The following is a 9,425-nucleotide window of genomic DNA, read 5'->3' on the forward strand; positions in this document are numbered from 1 at the left end:
GTTTGTACTTTTGGAGTGGCATGCGACAGGATGTTAGAGACTACTGTGCGAAGTGTCATTCCTGTCTCGAAAGAAAAACACCCAAGGGACGAAGACCAGCTCCAATTCAGCCGTTCCCTGAGGTTTCGGCTCCCTTCGAGCGGACAGGTATGGACATAATGGGCCCATTGCCCACGACCACTTCCGGAAACAAGTACATTTTAGTATTTGTCGACCACCTTTCAAAATACGCGGAAGCGGTAGCACTCCCAGATCAGAAGGCAGACACGGTTGCAAGAGCATTTGTCGAACAGATCGTGCTCCGACATGGACCCCCGAGGCAACTCTTGACAGATCGGGGAACGAACTTCGTGTCGCAGCTAATGAGGAGAGTTTGCGAGCTGCTTAAGATCGCTAAGAAGCAGACAACACCGTACCATCCGGCTTGCAACGGCGCGGTGGAGCGACTGAACCAAACCGTGGCCGGGTTCCTGTCGCATTTTGTTTCGCGCGACCAGCGGGACTGGGACTTGTGGCTCCCGTATGCAATGTTTGCCTACAATTCCGCAGCACACGAGAGCACGGGCGAATCGCCATTCTTTCTTCTCTACGGCCGAGACCCGGATCAGCCTAGTGAAGTGCCAGAGGGCCCCCGTCGTGTCCCATACGCTTCACTGGACGACTATAAGGTTGAGCTAGAATCGCGCTTGCAAGTGGCGAGGGACATCGCAAAGGAGTCCTTAAAGAAAGCGGCGAAGCGCAGGAAGGAGGTGCACGATCGCAGTGCTAGAGACGCGCCGTTTGATGTGGGGGACAGCGTGTACATTGAAAACTGCCAAAGGCAGATTGGGCTAGCTCGTAAGTTCCAGACGAAGTGGAGAGGACCGTGCGAGGTTGTCGAGAAGCTTTCTCCGGTAAACTTCAGAGTCCGAGACGTGAACCGGCGTTTGATAAGGATACACGCAAATCGCCTCAAGTCGGCACCGGTTCAGTATTCACGAAATGAGGAAAGGGAAAGCGCGGATTTTGATGGGGACAGAAGTGAAGCGGAGCGCGCAGATAGTTCGCAAGAAACGCCCTCTCCTGCATTTGTTCGGCAGGCGCCCGAGGTGACGGCCGGAATGCCACCGGATTTACTTCATGCATTGCTAGAAGAAGAAGCGCGCGAGGTTGCCGCGCAGATAACGCCAGGAGAGGCTCCTGCCACGAGCCCTCGCAAGTCCCAAAGCAGACAAAGGGGCACAGACTTATTTAGTATGACTCATGAAGGCCGATATCCGCTGCGAAATCGGAAAGCTAAGTCGGACTAATGGCGTAAACAGAGCGGAGTTGTGAACTGGTTAGAATTGTGTAATGCCGCAGCTCATAACATTGCTATGTGCTTATGTGTTAAGTTATCGGAGTTGGTAGTTAAACCTTTCTGTCATTAAGTAACACCTGCACAGGAGAGCATGCGGAGCGCATGCAGAACCTGCCCTACTTCCTTTCGTTATCTATATTTTTGTCTGTGCCGTGATCGTGCTAGAAGTGGGAGCTCCTTTGTAACTGTGGTAAATTTATTTTCGTCCAGTTTGGACTAGAAAGGAGAGGCTTGGGTGCTGAGTTTCATGTTTATCTGTAAAAGAAGATCAGTGCTGCCCCTGGAGACGCCAGTATTGACAGCGGAGGCATATGGTGTTGTGCAGTGGTGTTGAGTGCAGCGAAAAGTGTTTTGTCGGACGCACTGTGCGAGGCGATTCAGAAAGACAAGGGGAGCTGCGTGGACTCAAATGTTCGGAGAACATTCTTCTGGAGGGTGAGCGAGTGTGACATTCCGTGTGTGATACGAGGATCCACGTTCGACGGCGCGGCGTAGACGGGGAACCGTGACAGCGGCATCATCAATTGCCCAGCCATGCTCTTTGAGTGACGACCGGAAAAACCGGTCCCGCCGCCGCCCCGGGGAAACAGGCTTTGTCCTCCCCAATTTCCGGTTGCATTCCAGGACAAGGGAGCTGTCAGCGGGCCAGAGCGCGCCGTACCACAGCCGACGCTATGCGAAACCGCGAAGACGACATTCTTTCCCTCCCCCCCTTTGTCGTGGGCTATCGCCGGGAAGGCACCCACAGCTTCCCAGAAGGGCCGCGACGGACACCTGTCATGGCGGACAGGCAGTACTCGCCAAGAATGTGGAAAGACAGGCGCTAGTGAATTAGCTCCGAAGAGAGAGCCTGTGTATACTCTCACTTGAGAGAGAGTGGTGGCGTTTTTGTTGTTTATTTAGTTTGTATTGTTAACAGACTCTGGGGTCGAGGCTAAGCCCAGCCCAAGGGGTGGTCCCCATCTCGCATGTTATTTTGGATTGGAGAATTGATGCTTTGGGCGGGCCACTGGAAATGACCGCCCTTAGTCCTTTGTTAATCAAGTGCTTAAAAGCGCATGTAAACGGATGCAGTCCAGTCTGAGCTGGGGCTCCATGCTTGGCATGTGATGTGATGTTGCTTAGGCACTGGCCTGCCCGGTCGATGAGTGAAGTGGTGCAAAGTTTGTTCTTTTGTAGATTCAGTTCTGCTTTTTCCAGTTTGGCTCTCTGTATATGTATGGTGTAAAATTGTGCTCTGCTGTCATCATCTACAAGCTCGCCTCCTGTTCATCTTCCGGGCCGGGCGACACTGGAGGAAGGGTTTGTGAACCATCCTCGAAGAAACGGACGACTATTGAAATTCTACTGCAAGCACGCTCAGGACGACATCGTTCGCCAAGAGGGCCTTCAGCGCCGAAGCCCGTCGGCGTGCAGCTTCTGCCAGCAACCGCTCGAGCCCAACTCCGGAGCCACTCCATCGCCCCCATGAAGTCGTCGGCACGTAAGCTCGGACGCCCCAGCCTCTGATGTATAATCTTCATCATGTGTAATTATTGAATATACCTGTTTGTTTAAACTGAGCCATACGGTGTCTCTTTGCCTCTCCGTCCCGTGTGGACCTGCGCATTATGGGGGTCATCACAGATATATACCTGTTATCAGTATACTACACACTAACACCACGCCCTGGTTTAATAGACACCTGAGTCGCATGAATAATAAGAAAAAGCGTCTTTACAGTCAATCCGACAAAAACAGGCACTGATTCCTGGTAACGTTACAAAAATTGCGATAAAGATTATCAGACGCCGATTAAATCTGCTCGTCGCCATTTCTTCACCTACGATTTACCATCAATGTTAAAGAATAACCCTCGTAAGTTCTGGCAGACGATCAACCCTTCGAATCATCCTGATATGACTCTTACCAATGCCGAAGGAGGCAGCGTTCCTGCGGCTGAATGCGCACAAGTTCTTACGACGCATTCACATCAGTCTTTACCCGAGAAGAGGTTTATTCAGTCCCTGCTACTACGAATCTTTCTAATACCTCAATGTCCGAAATACTTATTAGCGAGACTGGTATATTATCTTTACTACGGAAACTTAAAACGACATCAGCGTCTTATCACTTTGGTTTTGATAACAAAATACTCAAGAACTCATCCATATGCATCTTGTCCGCTATTTTTTCGCAATCCCTGTCATCTGGTTTGGTTCCACGTGACTGGCGCCTATCTAAGGTTGTGCCTATTTTCAAGTCTGGTAATCGTTCTTTACCACTCTATTATCGACCAATTTCATTAACTAGCACGATTTGTAAACTCATTGAACACGTGATTCATTCGCACGTTTTTAACTATTTAGAACACATCATCATCTTTAAATACCAACATGACTTTCGTAAAGGGTACTCGTGCGAAACGCAGCTTGCTGTTTCATCCACGACCTTCATTCATCTGTTGATGCTGGAATTCAAGTCGACTCAACATATCTTGATTTTTTCAAAGCTTTCGACAGGGTACCTCATAACGGTTATTAACCTAATTAACACTTCCTAATGTTCACCCTCTTGTTATTGCATGGGTTGAATATTTTTTTCTGTTCTAGGTTTCAGTTTACCAGTGCCAATAACGATAATTCGTCTCTCAGCCAAGTACATTCTGGCGCCCCAAAAGGAAGCGTTCTTGGCCCCTTGCTTTTTTTATATTTATTAACTATTTACCTGACTCCATTTCTTCCCGAATCAGATTTTTTGCTTACGATTGTGTAATTTATCACAAAATTTGTACTACCGAAGATCGCCTAGCCATACAATCCGACCTCGAGAAAGTAACAGCATGGTGATCTACTTGGCTTATGCAACTTAACCTTTCCAAAACAAAATTTGTCTTTTACTGGCCGAATGTCTCGATTTCAAACAGCGTATTCTTTAAATAGCACTCCAGTCGAGTTGGTAACCACGTATAAATACCTCGGTATTCACTTTCATTCAGACCTAACATGGAACCACCACACTAACTTTATTCTTGCATCTGCTAATCGGTCATTAGGCCTCTTAAAACATAACTTAAAGCATGCTCCCTCTTACCTCCGATTACGTGCTTACACCACTCTTATTCGACCTAAAATTGAATATGCTTCGGCTATTTGGGACCCTCATGAAGAATATTTATTAAATAACATCGAATCATTGCACAACCGCGCAGCTCGTTTCATCTACTCTGATTATTCACGTCATACCAGCATCACAGCCTTGAAGAAACGCGCTGATCTGCAAGATCTATATCTCTGTCGTAAAGTTGCACGCTTATCACTTTTTCATAAACTCTATCACCACTCAACGCTTCATAATGACTTTTTTTCTTTCCCTTCCTCCATTTTTGACCGCCGCGACCATCCGTTTTAAGTTAGGCGCTTGTCATGCCGTACATCTAACTATGCACATTCATTCATTCCACTCACTAAAACCATCTGGAACGCTCTCCCTTCAGATGTTGCTACCACCACTGATCCGGAGAAATTTTATAAACTAATATCTGCAACTACTTCTGCGTAACATCTTTTAGTACATTGTTAACTTACCAGGGCATTAGGTATTTGTCTTTTGTTTCTCTTATGGATGATTCTCGTTGTTTTATTTTCATGCCGTTGTGGATAGACATTGCATAACTTCTATTAACTTTACTCTGTTAATATTTGTTTCTTGCCATTTATGCTTCAATGTTTAATTATGTCGGTTTTGTATTTTTATTCCATGGATCATTATGCTTTAATCTGTTTTTTGTTTGTAGTTTCTTGAATGTCTGGATTATCTCTTTCATTCTTTTAATTACTTGCCTGTACCGCCCCCCCTCCTTATGTAATACCATCAAATTAAGGGCCTTTAGGGGCATTCTGTATAAATAAATATAAACAAATAATGCGATAGCATAGCTAATTATGCGCTCTCAGGTGGACGCGTAAAGCCATTAAACTCTTGCACTTAACGAACATTCTCGTGGTCGATTTGATAAGGTCTAGATCCCCTATGTTTCTAGTTGAGCAACCATCTCGTCGCGCCTTGAGTAAATGGAGAGAGACTGCTCTTGCAAAGGTATTATTGGAAATTTAAAATGCAGGTTGTGCGTACAGCGATGCACCTGATATTCTTGATGCTTTCATTCACGACTATCGGAAGCTCTTTGAGAGTTCTGAGAGCCGTAATGGCGGATCACGTTAGAGTTGCTCACTCGAAGACGTTCCTGGATTTGGATTTGGGATAGTGGAGGGACCTATCACTTTGGACGAAATTAAATCTACTCTCACCGCCAGGGTTATAAATCTCCTGGGTCGCATGGTATTACTAGTGCGTTTTACATAACTTTTCCTCCTTACCTTCGCTTGCTTTTGATGGAAACTTTTCAAGCATCTTATGACCTCAGTTTTCTGCCACCCACTTTCTATTCCGGGCTCAGTATAAGAATTCAAAAAAGCATAAATAACAATGTGTTGAAAACTGCTGAAGGATACCGTCCGATTTCCCTCTGCAATGTGGATTACAAACTTCTGGCTAAGGTTCCTGGCGGCCGTCTGCAGCTAGTCGTCGTGGACTTAGTAGGCTCGCATCAGGTCTGCAGCGCCAGAGGGCGGGGCGTCGAAACCCATATTCATATTGCTTGTTCGATATTGGCGACAATTTAAGATAGGAATGGCTAGGCATCAGGTATTCAAATTGAGCATTCGAAGGCGTTCGATAAGGTTTGTCATGATTTCTTGTTTTTCGGGGCTGGAGCATGCAAATATCGGTGATGTTTTTCTCTTTTGCATAGCGCTCTGCTATAAGGCGTCCTGTACAAGGCTAATTTTTATCATAGAACTAAGCAACTCTATACCACTGAAATTGTATGTTTGCCACGATTTCCCTGGTCGCCTTTGTTGTTTGCCCTATATATTGAACCCTTTTCCCTCAGTATTATTAACAGCGTAGGTATATGTGCTTTCTGCTTGATTCAATGTGAAATTAAAATTGTATCCTATTCTTACGGGGTCACCTTCTTTGGACAGTCAAAAAGAGAGTACTTCATTGAACAGCTTTAAAAAGTATGAAGTTTGGCTCTGAATTTAGAAAAATCGAAAAGCTTTTGCCTGGGGCATTGGTGGCATAAGCTAGGACTCCAGCGCCCTTCAGTACTTAGAGGTTCCTGTGCACCATGTTCGCAAGAAAGGGGTCTACTGGGATTCACAAATCATATCCGTGAGCCTACAAATCCAGGCTTAGATGCGTAGGGAATTTTCAGTATCTGCTCGAGCACAATTCTTTAACATCTCTGAGTTTACAAACTTTTCCTACGTTCTAAAACCTGTGCATTGTGTGAGAATTAAGGTGTAGGTAATGCTCAAAAAACTTGTTCGTGTATCAACTTGTATCGCGTTTCTTTCTGTTTCAAATCCGCAAGCCACTCCTTTCAAGTAGCTGTGCTTGTTAAACGTCTGAATGCTCATCTGCCTGACCTTTCAAACCGACTGGAGAAACTCGTGAAGGGATTTTGGGGATTCCACCGGGAAGCTGATACTTTCGATTTCCTCACGAGCGCTTTTATTTAGACTCCCTATAAAGCCTTTCTAGAAGGCAGATGACTCAGTTTCATACTGAGACGTTGTTCTCTATACCGTTGTATCGGCAGCCTTATCAGCCACTTCTTGACACTAGGGCTTTAACGCGTACGTTAAGCGAATCTGCATACATTCTGCTGGAAAAACGTTCGTTTTTAAATTACACACATCGACATTGCCTGTAAACACTTGGCTCACCGATAAGGTATTTTTGCCATGAACGATGAATTTTTGCCTGTGAAATACGGAAGCCGCCATTGACCATTGTTTTTTTCTGTGGCCTAATGATATGTTCTTTACGAAAATATTACAACAACGCTTAAGAAGGACATTGAAATAAAACCCTCAGGTAGTAGATATTTTCCTGTTGAGAAAAACTGCCTCATGATCTCTTTGTGTTGTTGGGATTGTTCAGTCTTTCGATAAGCCGTATGGCGGACTGCCATGCCGAAACACCGTCATCTTTGAAGTCTGTGTTCTGAGAGCCGGTCAATTTCGTGCTAGGAGTACAGGGTCGATCAAAAGTTCCCAGGCCACAGGGCCTGCTTTTTCTTATGATACATCTTGGCACCTAAGACGCCGATGAAACTATCAATGTTTTCAGAGGTCAGAACGATACATCTGCAACCCTCTACAGAGATTACGAGCATCAGGGGTGCCGTAGCCTGCTGGCTATACAAAAGCAGACCCTGTGGCCTGGGAACTTTTTACCGACCCTGTGCAAGCTGCTTGGAACGTCCCCCTAGCTCTTGCCCACGGTGTAAGAAATATTTCAGGTGTAGTAACAGCGCCTCCGCGGCCGCGGAAATCGCGTACCAACTTCGACGCTTCACCGTGAGATGGCGCTACCGTACAGTAGGCTTTCAAATGTGCGCCGTGACGCGTGCTATGAACAATTCTAGCGTTGTCGTTGATGCGTCACCTGTGCGAAATGAACTTAATTGATTTTAATGGTACTTTTCAGTGAAATTAGTCAGCTAGATTTCCAGGTTATGACCTGATGTTACTTTAAAGAAGCGATGGCGTCTGACACCACGATAATTTTTGGCGTGTGGTCCGCTTTTCCTCAGGCAACGAACGCCTATGCCTGTTATTGTGTTGATAAAAAAGCACAGTCGAGCTGCAACAATTATACCACGGCTAGCCATGTCTACCAACGTCCGCTATTTCGCATCGCCACTTTTGCTTTCGATGTGTGTGTAGAACAGCAAGACACTGATGTAAATAGCTCAGTAACAGGTCAGCATTCTTACGGAATTTAGAACCAGAGGTATTGGATGTAATACTGACACCTACAAAAGTACTGACAAGGAGTATGCGTGTATATTTTTTTCTCGTGGCACACAAACGGCTTTTCACTACAGGTAGGTGTTTGTTGACCTCGGTTTAATAAGAGGGAAGCAGCTGCAAGAATTTCAAAGCCATACAGAATGCACTTCAATTTATTCTCTGAAAACACAAGCAATGAAATGCACCAATTCATTACGTAGTTATGACAACAAACTGGCCCCGCGGGCGATACTTCACTCTGTGACAATGCAACGAAAAGAAAGTACTTCAAAGTTTCAACGAGGATAAAACAGTTTTAAACTAGCTTCGATAGCTTGCGCAGCTTTTGTGTTTTGTTTTCAGCATTCTTTTTCAGCTGCTTGCAATACTGACGCATGCGTAGTGCTACGTAATAATGCACGACTTGTGCCATTATGTCGACTTTATGCTCACTGCATGGAAATGACATCTTATGATTGTCTAGAATGTAGTCGACAGTTATGTCGTAGACATTTTTATCAGAAGCATGCTTCTGAAACTGTTCTTCAATTTCGCTTAAAAGAGAAAATATGGCAACATTTGCATGTAGCAGCCCGCCTCGCGTTTTCTGCAAAACTAAGGCTGCTTCGGACCTCGTCACATTTGCAGAAGCCGTTAGCCCAGCTTTGCACGCTGAGCAATCGGTGCATTTCAGCAGTTTCCTGCATAGAAACCCGGTCACATAATAAATTATACAATCGGTTACACTAGCTGAGCCGGGTTCGTTGTGAATCAAGTCCTCACATTCACTCTCATTCTCTACAAGACCATCAAGTTTGGCCTTCAGCTCATTGATTCGTGGCTCGTAAGGTTCTTTGAAGGCTATAATCATGTCGGACAGATTTATCAGACGCGAATCTTCATCGTCATGCACCTGGCAGTTACCATATCTTGGAGGTTTCAACATGCTGTACACAGAAAGCATGCTGTACAGCTGCAAGAAAGTTGGTAGACACGGGTGCTCATTTTGCCCACCTGCTTGGCGGATAATACTGAAGAATTTTTCGAGCACAGCTTGGTTAAACTTCGCAGTTAAAACATACTTAAAATTACATTTCTCCAACAGGTACTTGGAAAGTTGCATACTTGAGAGAATAGTCACTCTTAAGCCCTCGGCAGTTGAATTTGACAGAAAATTTTTGGGGTCAATACGTCCCGCCTTCACGTTTTTTTCCCATTCATTGAGCCAATTCAGAAAAGAT

This window comes from Amblyomma americanum, chromosome 3 (assembly GCF_052857255.1).
Source record: "Amblyomma americanum isolate KBUSLIRL-KWMA chromosome 3, ASM5285725v1, whole genome shotgun sequence".
Taxonomy (NCBI): domain Eukaryota; kingdom Metazoa; phylum Arthropoda; class Arachnida; order Ixodida; family Ixodidae; genus Amblyomma; species Amblyomma americanum.